Raw genomic sequence first — 18,501 nt, 5'->3', positions numbered from 1 at the left:
GGTATTAATGCCATTTTAGGAGGTTTGGGAGTTTAGCTGTACCAACTTAGTTACATTGAATTAGAAAAGAACCCTCTCATGGTAGCAGGAATGTAAATTGGAAAGAGTAGATGAGGAGAAATCTTGCTTATAATTCTTTGAGTAAGCTACTTACATAATTTATGGGAGAAAAAAAAATACAAACAAAAAAAATGGGAGGGTGTCTTTTTTTTTTTTTAAACTTAAGAACTTCAGAAAGAAGCCAGTTACGTAATAGCCAGCCACAACACAGTGTATCAGTGTTAGGTAATTTATATGTAAGTAGGTTAAGTGATACCATATAGTCAATAATTTCTCTACTGACCGTTTACAGCCAAGATGACTTCTAGGTGCCTACACTTGAAGAATTATATAGTTGCAACAGTATTCATACACAGAATACCCAGATAAGCTACATGGAAACAATAGCACACTTCTCATGAACAAAAACTATTACATTTTGTAACATTTAAGACCAAATACCTGATCCAAATGTGATCATAGCACCAGGGCATGGTTGGGAACATGACAGGCCAAGTACAACGAACTTATTGGAAATGTTTATTAAATTTCTACATTGGCCTATCAGTTATGTCACAGTTGGTTATGTCACTCAGATTTCATTGTATCACATCATGCCTGTCAAATTATAACAGTGCCTGACTGGCAAAACACCGTCTAGTACAAAATTTGATTGTATCTTACCTATTTGGGGGTTTTGAAAAGCACAGCAGATTATGTGTCCTTTGAAGTATCGTGACTTTCACCACAGACTTGTTGTCAACTTGCTGTTCAACTGAAAAAGAATATTCACAAATGAGTGCCACACATTACGTGAGTGTGCAATACATTGAGACAAGTCAAAATTATAAAGTGCAGGTAACAGATGAGTTGGCTAGCTATGTTTATAGAAGTGACCGAGTATCAAATGATGATTGAAATAAGATACTGAATGTGGTCAGCTTTACAACTCAGACGTTAAAGCGTACAGGACAGGCATAATAGGTTCCCTAAGAGACACTGCACAGCCACTGAAGCCATAGCATCACACAGCTACGTCTACATATTCTCACAGTACCATTTCATATTTATGTTACTGAAACACAAAAAAGCATATCCCTGCTCAAATCAGTTTATTTCTATTATTATGCATCAAACGGTGACACTGAAGTCCACAGGATGACTACCACATTGGCTGAAACAGGACCAGAGTCTGCCTTACTTCAGTTGTACTTTCAGGGCAGTTAATTCATGAGTGCTTTCACACAGTTAAAATAAACTTTCAGAACATCTCCTATTATTATGTATAATGGATTTTTTTTTTCAAGTGTGAAGTACAGGCTATCGTTAAAACTGATTGAAATCAACTTGTGAGCTATTCTGGCATGTTTCATATCAAGTTGTCTGGCTCTAAAACTGTGGAAGCACCTGAACCACCAAACACTTCCTGCTTCAAAATTTTTTGCTATCAAAAATACTAGAAACTTTGAAATGAAAAACCTGTGAAAGTTAAAACATTCTTGGCAGCACCTACCGTTACCAAAAGTGTAACTACTGAGGAATTGTCTTCTTTTTAAAAGAAAATAAAATTAAAAAAAAAAAAAAAGCAGCACGCTGCCTGCCTCTGTGTGTTTCTAACAGAGAAATAGCAGATCCAGTTGAGAGTCACAAAACATCTTCTTGCACTATAGAATAGGGCTCCCATGTCAAATAATTTAGGAAACTTTCATTTTTTGTATTAGTAGCAATTGTTTTGAAATCATAAAACTCTTGGTACCTGGCAGAGAATACGACTTACACCTCCAGCAGCTACATCAGAAGTTACAAGGTGACAGAAAGGGGAAAAACAGGTTGGATACAAGTAAAACAAAATGACAAGAGTGTTCAATTTTGGAAAAGTAGGAAAAGCTGATTAACCAGTGTTGAGCTATTGTGATCATGGAACCGTTTTGTCTGAAAAACAAACTCATAATGATGAGATAACTGAACAGATTCATCACAGAATAGGGGTGGACATGTCTAGATTTGTCAGGTATGCTGTTTGAGCAATCTGAAAAGACCTTACAAAAATATTAAACTGGAAATTTCAGTATTGGTCTCTAATCATAACCTTCCATTTTCGCAGATGTGGGTCAATCACATACAGTGGTTTGAACCCTGGAAACAAGGACTGAATGTAATGCTTTGCATTTGCTATGTATGTTCTTTGAAGAAAGAAAGGGGCTGCCTGTTCAAATCTCAAGCAGACATGTACACAGGTTTTGAATTTCACTACTTAAACCCCAGGGTTCTCTGTTAAATAATATTCATCACTGGAATCCAATAAAAATAGTGAACATATTCCTAATAGTATCCACACCATGGTGGAAAGTGTTGCTGTCACTCAAGATCAGCAAACCATTGGTGTCTCTCAAATGAAAACCATCTTTAAAACACTAAAAGAGAAAGCATCTTCCTTGTAAGTGAACACCTGTTATGCAACATGTTGTTAAAAAGGTCAGATTAGCTCTCATCCTTATATAGGCCCGAAACATTCAAAACAAAAAAGTGATGTTATCTAGTCACATCCTAAATTTGTTCAAGCAGTACGGTTGTTTCATTTATTCTTATAACAGATTATTTTCCTGTATTTGGCTTCATTTGTAGATGCTATACCATTATAAAAGACAAAACACATGCTTCCAAATTATCTAATTGTCACTGAGAAATAAGGATCTTTGCTTAAGAAATAGCTTTGCCATGACATTGCTACATCTCCATTGGGAACCATACAATGGATTTACTCATGAGCTGAAAATAAATACTTGAGAAAAAAATTAAATGGTGTCATCCAATCTGGCATCCAAAATATTTTTTACCTTTTCATAGAATCCTTTTCTACTAGGCTGTCCTTGTCACATCATAATGAAGAAAGCAGAAGATATTTCCTTTTCTGTCTTTAAGTATCTTGCTGCTAGGAATATTTTTCCCCACTGTTTCCAGCACTGAATAGTATTTTATATTATAGGTAGAGCAAAAGAAAAAACCTACTTTAAGAATAAAATATTACTCACTAGGAGTTAAAGTGACTGCTTCTGGTAAAGAAAAATTTGAATTAATTTTTAAGTATACAGAGTGAATTATAGGTAATCTTATTTTCAAATTAAGTCTCTTACTACCTACAAATACCTTATTAAACACTGATGCATAGCACTTGTTCTTCCTTCTTAAACTCAGACATCTATTTCATTTACATGAGATATTTTAAATGCATTTATTTAGTACAACGCCTACCTCTGTACTACAAATTGCTTGTATTTGTCATGAATTCTAATGTTCATTTTTTATTCTGCTTTGAAACATCTAGCCACTCTTGGCTTTCTTTTCTCTCGGGCTTTGATATATTGGAATCATTTCCCTGGGCAGCAATCAGTGTTGATAAAAGAGTTTGAAACTCAATTCACAAATAGATAGCATATTTATGTGTAAAAGAACTAGTACTTATTTCCACTGTGTATCAAAACAAACACAGGAATACTGCTTCTAATAGAACTGAATTCATACAGCAAGAAAGGCATACGCTGGATTTCGAGAACAGTGTTGATTTAAAAGCGATATGTTCATTTTACTTCTGGAGGTGAAGTTCTATATGCACAACTAACAGAAAAACATCATCTTCAATCACAGAAGCACATGTGGATATTGACTGCTGAGCAATCTCCCACCCTGTGGTAGGCTAATCTTAGCTAAGGGCCAAGCTCTACTCAGCCACTCGCTCACTCCCTCAGCAGGACAGGGGGGAAAAATTAAATAACTAAAATTAATTTGTTAAAATTAACCAACATTACTAATTAAATTAAAATAACCAATTGAAATAGATTTGGGTAGTAAGAAGCAAACCCAAACATTCAAACACCACCTTTCCTCCTGGCTCTCCCAAGCTCAGCCACACTCCTTCACCCCGACTCCTCCGTCCCCAGCTCTGAGGGGCACAAGGCAGGACAGGGGCCGTAGGCAGCACATACTGGTTCCACCTTTCCAGTCCTTCCCTCTCATGCTTTTCCCCTGCTCCAGCATGGGCCCTCCCCATGGGCTGGGGTTCCCATCATGAAATACCCACCTGCTCTGGCACAGTGTCCTCCGCAGGCTTCACTGAATATCTGCTCCACCACGGAGCACCTCTATCTGGCTTCTCGTGCCCTGCAGTGCAGGGGTGACATTCAACATCAGCTTTATCAGGCAGTCACCTCTCAGTTGTGCATACTAGCACTGCAACATCAAGCAAGATTCCCAACATACCCAACAGAATCACTACTTCCTTTGAAAAAAACCAAAACCACCCAAAACACCCCACCAAAAAAGCAAACCAAATTTGCATATATTTTTTCTCAGTACTGTTAGTTGTGGAAAGCACTATTGTACCCTGCTGCATCTGTGTATTCCAGCACCATTGCACATTTGGTGTAAACCGATTTGTCTTATCTACTTCCTTCCAAATCAACAGATGAAAATAGTACTACATTAAATTACAGAATTATGCTGGTTTTTTCCAAGAAATTTCTGGGATGTGCATGATGGAAACCAGACCACTAGTAAGATTAAGAAGATGGGTAAAATAAGCAGGTAAGACAAAAATCTTCAACAGTGACCAAGTCTGCCTGACCCTCGCCATGATCCCCCCACACACCTGAACCATTCTGGAGAATATGTAGCAAATATGTTACAGAAAGACTTCCAAGTAAAATAAAATCACCTCAGGCAAAAGCAGCAGAGCAGACAGGTTGCCTGGCTCTGGAACATGCTCTTGCCATTTTCAGTGCCTGTTTGGTAGGCAATGCAGTCAGCATCCTGGCAAGATCAGAGATCTGCTGTGCCACAGGTGGCTTCCTGGGATACAGGGAGGCATTTAGAGTAGAAAAAGGACAGCTCTCAAGAAAGGGGTCTGAGCCACAGTGATGACTTTGGATTGTCATTCTTTACTTCTGTTGCTTTGTCCCTGCCACTTTCATTTGGGTACATTTCCATCTGTATCAATGATTAAAGACCTAAACGCTACTCATATTGACAAATAATGGCAACTGGTTTTGAATTAGAGTCTTGTGCTACAAACATGTCTATACTAACATGTCATTTCAGAGGGACACATTTCTGCTGACTTTTTAGGCCTATGAATAGCAGGGCAGTCCTGTCAGATAAGACATGCAATTTTCCCGTGCTTTTACTGACAGCAAACTTGATAGTCTTTCCAGTCACTTCACCAGGAAGATACAAGTATAAGTCAACATTGCAAGGGATGGACATCTAGACATCTGTTGTCTGCCCTACTTTCTTTTTATTTCATTTTTAATTAAAAATAAAGTAAATACAAATCATGTAGAACCAGCAAACTTTTAAGAAAGTTACCAGTGCAATCAAAAGCTGAGCCTTAATGCTCCGGAATATTAGGTTAATTCTGCATATGTGCCTCCCAGAAAAGGCATTTCACATGCTGGCCGGTGTGGGAGATGAGGTCAACATTCCTAAGAGTCAGGTAAATGCCAGTGGAACCTTTCACAGGCACATCAAACTGGAACACACACCGATAGCAATCACACTTATAAACCTCACTCAATTATAGGCTTTTCAGCTCAGGATGAAAAACATGCCTGCCCTAAAGAAATGCATTTAGGTTTTCTCATTTCTGAGTGGTGAAAGAATGATGTCAGCCATCCATTATTGATCTCCTCAGGAAAGAAAGCATAAAACAAAGCAGCTCTCTGAAGATACTAATACAACAGAGTTGTGCTGACTTGCTACCTTCATTTAACAATATCTTCACTTTAGAAGAAGTTTTTAGGAATACAGAAATGTGTATCTAAAAGACAGCTTTAACTGAATAGCAATTATTACTTTCTAATGCAAGTAGCATCTATAGGCTGCCAAATTTTAAAAGATAAATGCCTTACATTAAACACTGCATAGTTAATATGAAACCTTTCCCCCCCTGCCAACAACTAAATAAAAACATACAGCATATCTATTACATATAGGAAGCTAGCACATTCAGGACCAATAAGCTATTTGTAGATCTTCATCGCTCTTAGAAGATTGCCTAAATCAGATTAAGGAAATCTTAAGTATTAAAAAAGAAACCAAAACAAAACCTGCACTTTCTGTACTTGCATAGCATTCCCACTCTTCACACTGTAAATCCTTTCCATGAATCACAGTAATTTTCAAACTATGCTGTGAAAGCATTCAGGGCACTTCTGAAAAAAGTGTAAGACCTCTTCAACTTTCTATACAGGACCAGCAATTGGTGTAAGATGATATAGACATACACCCCTTGTACAGCTTCCTGGGATGCAAAAAACCTGTACTTCACAAGATAACTATGTGCAGTATGAGTCATTAAAATAATTCTATTAAATCGTTAATACAGCTTTCTTACCTGTTTGCAGAGAAAATTGTATGAAGATTATTTCATCATGCTTACCTTGAATCCTCCCCTCCCTGTCCTTCCAGATTTTAGTTAATTTTTGCTTCTCTTAAATACAAGGTATTTCTCACCCCAGAAGGCACCACATATCAGAGAATAAATTAACGTACTCTGACCAATTACTACCGCTTTCTAAATCTCCAGAGAAATTTTGTACAGCAATTAGAGATCTTCTGGGTGAACATGCTATATGAGCGGAAGATTACTAGCACGCTTCCTTCCAACCTTCTTCAAATACCTCAGTTTTAAACTGATTCGCCTTTTTGATAGTCTTCAGCTGCAACTTGTAAGAGCAAATGCAGATCACCTGTGACAATACTGGATCCTTCTGGTGGTCTGGGTGTGTTCATGCATTTACTTAACAAGCTGCAGGTGGGGTTTTGGGAGCAGGGTTGACATGAATGTCTGCTTTTGCTAAATTGGGTTTTAAAACATCAGGCTCTTTCTTTTTTCACCCTCTTTTTGAAGAGATAAACTTTATTACCACAGATGGGATAGTTGGGGTTACACTCAATGATTACTAGCAACAATATCTTTTTCAATGGAATTGACTACCAGTGTGCTTATAAAATTTAGCAAGTAAGGGTAAGGTCAAAATAGCACATTCTTCTAATAGAGGTTTTTGGAATATGTCAGCAAAACAGAACAGAAAATTAAATTACTATTTATGCACAAGTAGCAAAATATGTACGCTGGCAACTTTATAACTGAATTCTAAAAGACTATCCTTTCCAATACATACGCTATTTTTTTCATGGCACATTTTCTACAAAATTGTGTACAGTGTTTGTCTCAGGTAATTATGAATTTATTAATTTTTTTTACTTGTATCTGGACATTGAAAGAAAAATAAAGGGAAACAACTTTTTCTACCAACGAAGATATAATCCAGACATACCAGCTGTTAAATAAGTCACATTTTGAATGGAATAGTTTTCAGCAGCATGAAAGGAATAATATTTAGCAAGACAGTCCTATCACAGAAATACTAAGTATGAGAATATGTTGCCATATGTTAAAAAAAAAAGAGGTATTTAGAACATGTAGTTAATTCATTAACTGAAAGCTAGCTGGCATCTATCAACAAAATCAGACACAAGTACTTCTGCCTGAGGAAAAGGAGATTTCACCTTAGAAGTCAGGGTGGGGTGGGGGAGGAAATCTCATTTCTGAAAACCTTCCTATCTCTGATCAGATTAGATACCACTTGTATATTAAAGATGACAATTTTAAAGAATCAGCCTCTGGCACAGGAGGATCACTAAGTTCCTATTATTCAGTAACTGAGCACTTTTGCATGTTACTGTAGAGATAAAAGGAGTGGCTTTCTTATTCAGAGCTAGGGTGGTCTAGTTTGACCATCAGTGGCTGAGACAACACTTGCTATGAGAGCAGCAACCTGAGCTACTTCATGAAACAAGGGTCACCCAAGGAGTGGCCCTGGAAGCTGAAGCAGCTGCTATGGCTCTCTTTGTCAAAGGCACTCTGGAGGCTTGCAGATGTCACTTGGCTCCCCCAAGCCCCCTAATCTGTGCAACGCTCAACTGAGCTCTGACTATAGGCACCAAAATGTAGAATTTGCAGGGAGACGCATTTTCTGGAAAACTTGGCTTGCGTCAGAAGCACAAATACTACTGCAGATAGAAGTTTCTGCAAGGGAGCCAAGTTACCCCTGCACACAAAATAGATTTTGGGAATAATAAGACTGCATATGACCAAAAGATTCTTTCCTGTGATCAGCACATGATGCTGGTCCAAACCTCTTAGATTTTTCAAGCAACAGCATTTGTGCATTCTTCCATGTTGTCCGCAAGGCTGGGAGGTTTCCCCTTAACCACATTCTTCCAATCCATTTAGAAAATTCTCCTTTGCTGTCATATGAATGAGAATCTTGACAATACTGAGACTAGCCTGTATTTGCATTTTAGCTATTGCCTACCTGCAAATGCAAAAAGTGACTGCATGCATGATCATATGCAGATGTAAACACCCAATTTGCATGTGTACATTTGACATTGTACTCATGCAAATCAGGATCAAACCCTTTTGAAAACATAGGAAAAAACCCAATAAATAACAAAAACTGAGAGAAATTGAGCTCATATTTGGAAGCAAATTAAAAGTATTTCGTATACTGGTAAATAAAAGGGAATATGAGCACAATATATCTGAATAATCAATATGCAAAACCTCATTCTACCTTCATAAACGCTACCAAAAAAATCCCCACAACTACTAAAGTCACTGTAATTACTAATCTAAATTAACAGTAGTAACTCAGTTATTAATAAGCCCAGTTAGAGTAGTATTACAGTACTACAGAAGAACTCTTCTCTTGTGCATTACAGTATTCTGTAGGCTAGTGAAATGCTAAGAATATTAAAATCATCACACAATTGTTACTGATAGTCTGGAACCTTGAACTTGAGGGTGAAATCCAGAGCCCATTCGACTCAATGAATTTAAGGGCTCATATACAGAATGTTAATTTTCTTTCTCTTTTTTCTAAAAATCTCTACCTTAGAAGAGATGAAATGAAATGTCTTTTTGACATTGTAAATAATCTGGAAAATAAAATTATTAAGCAAACAGAAAAACAAAAGTTATTTACTAAATTTTGACTGAATGGGTCATCAACAACCCCGGCAATTAAATACAGCAAAATGATGCATTTACTAACACCATTGCAATCACATGTTTAAAATTCTCTGGCTAGTAAAATCACCTGCTTCCTACCATCTGGCCTGCATGAAAAGAAATAAAAAAGCGTATTAAAGACTGATTTACAATTTCAGTCATAAACAAGAGTTTACACACAATAAAGTTTAGTATTCTTATATTCTGTAATGTCTTGATTTAAGGATAGAGAGGGTAGCTGGTCCAAGTATCTGTAATTTGCCATAGAAATAAAGGGAGCAGACAAATGTGTGCATTATGGTTAAAACATAAAGAGAAACCAGAAATATGTTTCTGTTTAAGCTGCCTCTGACACTGGAACTAGTGCAGCAGAGCCACTTTTGCATTTGTGGGAATTTGCTGTTAAGAGTTTCTCAGGCATGAGCAGGTCCTTGTGGAATAAGAATGTTAAAATGTCCCAAAAATATTTTACTAATGTAAAGGTGTCAATAAGTCCCCAAGCCTGAGTAATTCCTCCCTGGAAATCTGAGCTCTGATAAAGTGTCCACAAGTTAAAAGGATGAAAGCAATTACTGCCTGCCTTTGCTTTCCACTAAATATCAAAACAGAAGCTGCATAAGAATGCTTGTTGTATTGCGTGTTTGTTACAGTGCTGAATATTTCAAAATGCTTTGTGGACATAGAATAGATAAGTTTGAATGCAAAAGGGAAACTAAAAGTTCTGGTTTAAAAAAAAAACAACCTCACTGAAAACTCTCATTGTTTTAATCTGCCATATTTATTTTTCTATTTACAGTTCTGCAGCAGGCCATAAGGAAACACTAAAAGGATTTTAGTTCTTTAAAAAAAAAAACCCAAACAAAAACCTTAAAAAAGATCCTTTAAATTTCCCTTCTGGGAACCTCTCAGCATTCCCAGCCAAAAGAATCACCAAAGATTACCAAAGAAATACTCTGGATTAGCAAGAAACAGGACAACATGCTCTTTGCAACAGAGGTAAACTGATTCTTTGTTTGTAAAGTCCCCAGCACAGAAAGGACCAGTTCAGGACTGCAGCCCTTAAGTGCTACTACAGTAAAGTAAGAGAAAATCTGGTCAAATCACACCTTGTGTCACCTGTATTGACACAACCGATTTCTTATTTCCAGCATTTCAGGAAGACAGCTTTACAGCTCTTCTTTTCCTCATTTTTTATCAGAATCTCTGTTTCTCACAACCAATCTTTTTCTCTCAACTACTTTAGCTCCTTGCACTGAAGGGAAATCTATAAATTCCATTTCATACAAAATCTGTTCCCAACTGTTATCTTCCAGCACTGTTCTCACACACACAAAAAACTTCTCTGATCCCTCTCCCTTTCCCCTCAAAAAACAACCCCAAACCCCTCAGCCTCCAGCTTCCCTAGTGTCCCTTCCTAGGTCACTGGTAACCACGGAAACCAGATACTATGGTAACTCAGGGATTACAAATCACATGCTCAGTATTCCTTAAACTCCAAACTATATGGAAAGTCCTCATCCCTTTCTTCTCTAGGCAATGAAGTGGCAACAGAAATAGTGGCAGCGAATTCCTATCTTTACTCATTCAGTCTTTTGAACTATGCAAATCTATTTTCTGTACGCTTCCCTTCCAGTTCTCTAAGTGCCCTACTATTTTTAGATCTATTTTATGTTCAGGTTGTTATACATTAGACCTCAGTGCTCTCATCAAAGGTCTAATTGCAATTTTTTAATTTGTGGGGGTTTTCTTCACGTCTGAAGTTATTCCAATTCAAAGTATAGGGATTCTTTTTTCAACCAGAAGGAAAAAGACCCCTCCTCAAACCCCTTGTGATTATTTTCTGAGCCTCAAAACTATCAAAGTCCAATATCTTACCTTGAGATGTATATCTCAAGGGTGAGTCTATGTGGAGTGTCTAATATCTAATAAACGATTAATTTTGTTGTCTTCTCTGACTAAGGATGCAAAGACGGTTCTCTCTCTCTTTCCAATGTCTAACACTCATTTTCATGAAGTGTGAAGGTACCTAATCTCCGAGACTTCTACCCTGTGCCAAATTTGTTCAGAATTGGTCAACAAGTTTAAATGTTGTTAAGGAGGTACTGCCCAGGGTCAGGTCACAAGGATGCCAGTTTATAGGGAACTGGCTTAAAAAATATCAGAACTAACAATTTCTAGAATATCAGTGATCCAAAAATGTTTACTTCATCTTGAGAAAGGACAGTTACATGATCGAGAGCCTCCTGTAATTTTATAATAAATTTTATAGCACAGTTGATCTTGTCTTAAATCCATTTACAGAACTTGTGTTAAAATTAGCAAGAATAACCATGCATCAGCTATGTGTTTTACACCTCACAGAAATTCTACTGTCATTATGTTCTGTGGAAATACACACTACTGATACAGTGAGCTCAGTGGAAATGGTGGGTGAATAACTTAGAAAGCAGCTAGTAAACACTGAGAAGATACTAATTTCTCCTCCTGTCACCTCTGTGGGATACATGTTCTGTCCAGCTTACAGTTGGAACAAATGATGGAAAGCTCTGTTTTAGAACATAATTTACAGCATTGGGTCCTTTTTTTCTTGGTCACATACTTAGTGTCTCTGTCTTCAGGAAGATGTCTCTAACAGGTAGTAGATCTGAGATGATGCTAAATAAAAAAGTTCTAATGGCAAAACATACTGCTGAATTTTAGTCTCTTCCTGCCTGACATCCTACCTTCACCTAACCCACTGGATGGACAGGACACAAGCCACTATGTAAATCCCAATATTTCAACACCCACAGAAATTAGATACTTATTAATTATAAAGTCATTAGAATTATAAAAAAATTTAGATCTGGCCCAATATTTCAGGGCACTGGTTTTAAGCAATTAGCATAAAAAGAACTTGTTAACCTGTTTACCTGTTTGTCTGCTTGGGTTTTCCTGTGTTGAATGTGTGCCCACGTACTATCTTTAGCATTTACAATCTTACCACTTTTCAGACGCTGAAACTAAATCTTAAAAAAAAAAAAAAAAAAGAAAGAAAGCAAAGTAAAAGGCAGTGATCAGAGTAGAAACTTAAGTGCTTTCAAGTTCAGAGGCCATTGCAGTTTTATAAGAAAACAAAACCCCAAAAACTGAATGAAAAAAAACCCCAAGCAAAACAAAAACATGAAAACCAAACCATCACAACCTTACCCACTAACCAAAGTTTCCAACAATTCTGGCTTAGGGGGCAAAAAATCCTCTTTAAAAAGACGTGCATTTCTATTACAAAAGTCATGCTTCAGACTGGAACGAGTTTTTAATAGTCTTTCACTTCTGTTGCATGTGCTCCACGTGATCTATCTTATAGGCAGAAGGCTAGCCTCTGATGTCCGTGATCTTAATTCACTCTGTTTAGCAGAAAGCTGCTACAATTAAGAAGCTGTTTAGGCCCCAGTCAGCTTGGTCTTGGAGTGGGAAGTCAAAGAAAATTTGTCCCAGCAGGTTGAAGAAAGAGACCGCTCTCCTTCACCTGGCACTTCCTAGCTTCTCATACCTCTGCTTCAGTTTCCACCTTGCAAAACAGGACTAGTAATGCTTACCATCTAACTGAGAAACTTCAATGCTATTTCATTCTTTGATTTGCTGTTCAACATCACAGATAAAAAAAGGAGTTGAAATATTTGCCATACAATGGAGCAAAGAGCAAATTCCACTGCAATAGATCCTTCTTGAAATCTACATTAGTTCAGTAGGATAGCTATTTTCTTAGTAACTACTGAAAAAAACCTGATTGCTATGAAAATAATCAGTTAAGCTAAAAATCTTATTCTTATATTAGTACTTCCTGCTTTTATTAACCATAATGAGATAGTCAATATCCAAGCATCCCAGAATCACTGCATCATGTATCTTCCTTACACCCTTTTGTCAGACAATGCAGCACACACACACAAAAAAGTTATTAAATGAGCTGCTGCTCCATTTGAGACACCAAGCATGCAATTTCAGAAGACCTGAGCACTTTAAAAAAATCACTTAAAGCCACTGGCATCATCTGAAACACCCTCAAAATACCAAAATTCCTATGTCACATATTTGATAGCCCAGAACCGAAGGAAAAAAAATCAGAAGTACCTTTGCATAACTTGAACTTTCTCATTTCCACCAAAAAGTACATCACCCACAGTGAATGATTCCCTTCTGAAGGTTTTGGAACAGGCCTCACATTTCTTTCTTTTCTACCCTACTTAGCTTGCTATGTATAATGTCCTAAACTGAGTATTTATCTTCCTTTGTAGGTCATCATATGTATTTAAGTCTTGAGAAAGCATTCAGAAAAAAATAAACTATACCTAATGTTCAAGAGTATGTTCAAGAACAGGAAGAGTTTTAGTTCCAGTTTTTCAACAATTTTTAAGAAAACATCTTAAGAAAGATGTGGCAGACCAAACAGATAAGGCAATGCGCACTTCTGCATCCTCAATAAATCTAATATATAAGATAATAATACTGATTCTTAAATAATTATGGCCAACAGATTTTAGACTGCAGAATAAGTAAAACGTCTGACAGAAGAATGGGTATTGGAAACTTCATGATTCACAAGGCAAAAAGCAAAAGGCTGAAGCCATGCAAGACATCAGCAGCTCTTTATAACTTAAAACAGTCATTGTAAAAGTAGCACCCTTGTTACTGACTGCCTCCCCAGACAAGGCAGTCCAATAGTTTAAGAAACATGAATAGTCCTAGTATTTATTCCCTCTTCCTCCATCCTCTTTTGTTGTACTTTCTTTGAACTGAATCAGGTAAGTGACACTGGTTCCCTAGACAAAGGTAACATTAAAAATGACAGTCGCATTGAGGAAACAGTCACATACTCAATAAACTAGCTGTGACAACAGTAAACAATGCATAGGCTGAGGGACACAATTTCACATGAGTGAGGATTTGTGCCTCTGAAAAACTCAAGCATGGGATCAAAGCACTATTTCAGTCCTCAAAATAGGACTTCTGCAGTACTGAAACATCCAGAAATCTCTATTGAGAAAAGTTATTAAACACAGATTTCCTTTGGAGAAAGGAAAATATTTAAAGCAAAAATGTAAACCCATAATTGCAATTCAGTGTTTACGCTGTGAGTATATAAGTCAAAGTGAATATGCAAATGTGCACGTGTCTTCTAACACACTGTTCTGTTTAGCAAAAGTGTCCAATGCTATTTTACCAGATCCACATGACTGAATTAAAAAAAATCTTTCTGTGCCATATATTTGTAAAAACACTACTTTGCATTGTTTTCCCTGCTACTCATATGAAAGAGAGTATTTCCCGGCATTCACTAGTAGAGGGAAACTATAATTTTTAACACCAACAAGTAATTCAGAAATACAGGATATTTTACTTTGTGCAGTTTATACATTTTATCAGTTTGCAATATTTTAGAGCAAGACTTAAAGGAGCTATGGAAGGAGTGATGATGCCACCTTTTCATTATTTTTATGATCAAGCTTTAGTGTGTTCTAAGATACATTGCTGCATTTATTTAATAATCACTTTACAATTGAGCACATTATTGCAAAGGCAGCAGTCTATCCTACTGATCCTTTATTCAGTGACTGAAAAATTTAGATCACTAACAAAAGTACACGTGCCTGGGAAGTACTATTCAAAAACCATGATATCTCTTGCAAAAGTGTGACTTTATTTTCAGATTATATTGACAACACTCACTTTTTGAAAACCTGAATAAGATCAATTAACTTTGAATAACTACAGTCCCTTTAGACATATACCAAGCTAAAAGGAACTCTGTAACAAGAAATGAGACAGAAAACAAATCTGCACCTTCTGCATATGAAGTAAAAAAAGATTGTCACCACTATAAGTAAAGGCCTATTATTGCCTGTCATGCTAGCTGGGAGCCTGGGACAAAAGCTCCAACAAAACTGATTCACATTTGGACTCAAAATTCAGGAATAAGTTTACCTTTCAGGACCAGGATTTTGTGTCCAGTCTATTACAGAGACCGGGCTAGATGCAAATTTAGATACCTCACAAAACAGCGGTACTTATGCCAGGGCTATTGGTCTTAGCATGTTTGCTTGCTGCACTTGAACAATTTCCCTGCAAGAGGTTAAGCTTCAAACCACAGTTAAAATTCAAATTAATACTACAGAAGGAGCCCTAAGACAAGCTGCATTCAGTGTGTCAAGTGCACAAGATGGCAATCATTACATCTGATCCAAAGAAAGAATTCTGAGCAGGTACAACGATGTAGGTATGTTTCTCTGTAGCAAGAGAGTAGTGTACTAGGTTTATGTGCTGTGGTTTGCAACAGTCAGTAAAATTGATCAACCCACCCCACCTTTCCCCCCCTCAAAAAAACCCGCAACAAAGTAAGTTTTTAAAACCATCTTATGCAACTGAGATTCTTTTTCAGAAGAGAAGGGGGGAAAAAAGTAGAAAGGGGGAGGAATAGCGGTGGGCCGGGGCAGGGGGGAGAGGAGACAGGACCAAACTCTACTCTTTTAACACTGACACGTAAGAAGGGAGCATGTCATAAAATATGTACTGTGTATTGTTAAGGTACTGAAGTATTCTGTTGCATATACAGCATTTCAGGAAGAAAAAAGAAGCCTTTTATTTCCAGTGACTTCAACAAAATCTTTATCTGCCTTAATGGGAATGGCTCTTTGAAACAGCTGCTACCTGTAGTGAATTGGCACGTGATGAATATAGATGGGAAAACTGCATTATTTCATTCAATATCATGCAGACAGTTGAACAAGTTCTCCTACCTGCTTAGAACAGTAGTAGAGCACTGATCCATTGCATTTAATTTACCTCCCCCAGAACATAATTTCTTTGCAATCGCTTCCTGTAAACCCTAAGAAAAAACAAGTTCAGTATTTGTAGGAGCAAGTCATATTGCATTAGATGTCAGTATTAAAAGGAATGCCACCCATTTCTTACATGTCTCTATCTCCAGTTTGGTTCAAGAAATGAATGATACATCTAAAAACAGCCTTTCCATGCAGAACTGAAGAACTGTGCAAATATTAACTTTTGTGTATTTGGTTAACTGGGAAATATGCCAAAATCTGTTTTTCACAAACTCACTTGGGATTGAGGAAAACTGTCTCTCGGTCATGATTTGTTTGGGGTTCTATGTTGAAAATTTCCCACAAATCTCAGTGATATTCAGTGTTGGACTCTTTTGCATATATTTACATTAAGGTACAATTTTCACAGAGTTTAGACAAGAACATTTATGTAGAGTGAAGGTTAGGTCAACTCTGTGCTTATTTTGCCATTGTTGCACTTGCTTGTTTTGAATAAAAGTTCTTTCCTCTGGAAGTCCTTCCTCTTCCTACTTGATTCTTGACAAAGTTACAAAGATGTAAATGGGGATGGAACATTAAAAAAAACCCCAACACCACAACCAAAAAAACCCCAAACCAGAATGATTTAATATGCAAGATCATTCACAAAGACCCTGGCGTCCAACACAAAAGATGTGCTTCATTTTTATTCTGAGAACCACTTTCCGCTGCAATTCAGCAAGAAGCATTTCTTCTGCCGAGACTACTGGCAGTATGTGTACAAACTGTGATTTTGCAGGGTGATAATTAAGAGTTAAATATAATCACAGCTTCTGTGATTTGGATGTCTTTCCACTGAACTGACTTGAGAACAAAAATAGATTTTATAAGGACACCGGACTTGCTCATATAATTTCCTGTAGCAGATCAGATGAAGTCAAAGAGGGGGGAAACTGATTTAAATAGTTTGTCAGAGGAACAACATAACCTGCAGTTTATTTTAGACAAATACAGGTTTTGTCCAACTCTTGCCCAGGTGGTTTTCTAAAGACAAAGCTTATTTCAAGCTGTGCATTTGCTAAGTTTTCATTTAGAGGACTTGTTTCTGAATTCCAAGTACTGAGGAATAATACTAACTTACTGTCCTTTGCTACAGCTATGCTTCCAAATTTGAAAAGCATAACAAAATGGCAAGATGTCTCTACGAAAAACATGTCCATTTCCAGCTCCACAGGTAGAATTCAAAAGCTGTTTGATGCCTGCAAATATACTTTGGAAATGAAAACTATGAAATTACTCATAGAAGACAGCAAAACGGGAAAAATTATCCTAGAGTTCTACAATTAGAGGAAATGCAAGAGTCCATCAGACTGTTAGGTGGTCATTTAAAAGACTTTTCTGGGTGTTTTCTGGTTATCTGAGGATAGCAAGATTAGAAGAACACTTACTTGTTCAAAAATTCATTTCTAATTTCAGGGTAAGATTTAATACTCTTTTGCCAACAAGCAACCTAATGTCTTACAAACCTCACTGATTAACAAAAGCAAGACTTGCTAGAGATTTGACCTCCCACTTGCTTATGTGATGGACAGTTCTGTGACATCTGAATAAAAGGCAGAGTCTCCTTTTCTTTAGTACTAAGAACAGTTCTAAATGCACATAAAAGGACTCAGCCAAAGCCTCTGGCAGTTTAAGTACACTCTGCTTGTCAGCACCATTGGCAAGGTTTAACAGTGATCAGAAGGTGAGATGCCAATGTCAGTACTCTCTACTGAGTGTAAAAGAGAGAAATTCTGAAACTGCTGTGCAAAAGGGCAGCTCGGGAAAGCGATGATTTTTTTTTTTTTTTAATGAACTATTCAGCATAAAACTAAAAAGGATTGCAGAAAATGAATATAGAAAAAGAGTCTCTTCATGAGCTGCTACATGTACAGCTTGGGAAATAAAGGGAAAGACCCATGGCCTCCAGGTTCACTCCTTGCTCAGCCAGTCAAGATGACTTATTACACCTGCATACAGCAGAGGAGCAAAACAGAAAGTAAAATTACTTCATTGATTTTGTTCTAGTGTATGTAAATAACCTTATTGTCAGATCTGCCCTTTCCAAGAGGGGGAAAAAAAAAATGTTTTGTTCAATTTGGCAGTCAATTTTATTATTTTTTTTAATCTGATTTTCATATTTCACTACTTCCCCATTGAGGACTCAGCAAACAGTAGCAATATTAACACAAATTATATCTATTATATGGGCTATTTCAAACAGCTTTTAAACTTTATTAATACATTTTCTTGTTTCACTCCAATATGGTGATTTAGGAAAAGAAATTCTGTTGAGAGATTTCAATCATTTCAAGTATGTCAATTTTACACTTCTGCTTGTCAGAAGTGTTAATGAAGACTTAATTTTTCTGAGTATATTTTAAGTAAACAAAGCTCTAACCTCTTACACATGTCATATGTCTCAATTATAAAACAGATATTGTTTTGATACTAAAAGAATCTATACACCACTAATTTGAGGGAAGGAAGCGCAATCTATAAACCTGTGGATCATTCTCAAGGCAGTTCATTTTTAAGCCAAAATCAGTC

This window comes from Falco biarmicus, chromosome 15 (assembly GCF_023638135.1).
Source record: "Falco biarmicus isolate bFalBia1 chromosome 15, bFalBia1.pri, whole genome shotgun sequence".
NCBI classification, from domain to species: domain Eukaryota; kingdom Metazoa; phylum Chordata; class Aves; order Falconiformes; family Falconidae; genus Falco; species Falco biarmicus.
The sequence above is the reverse complement of the archived record's forward strand: the minus strand, read 5'-3'. Positions refer to the sequence as shown.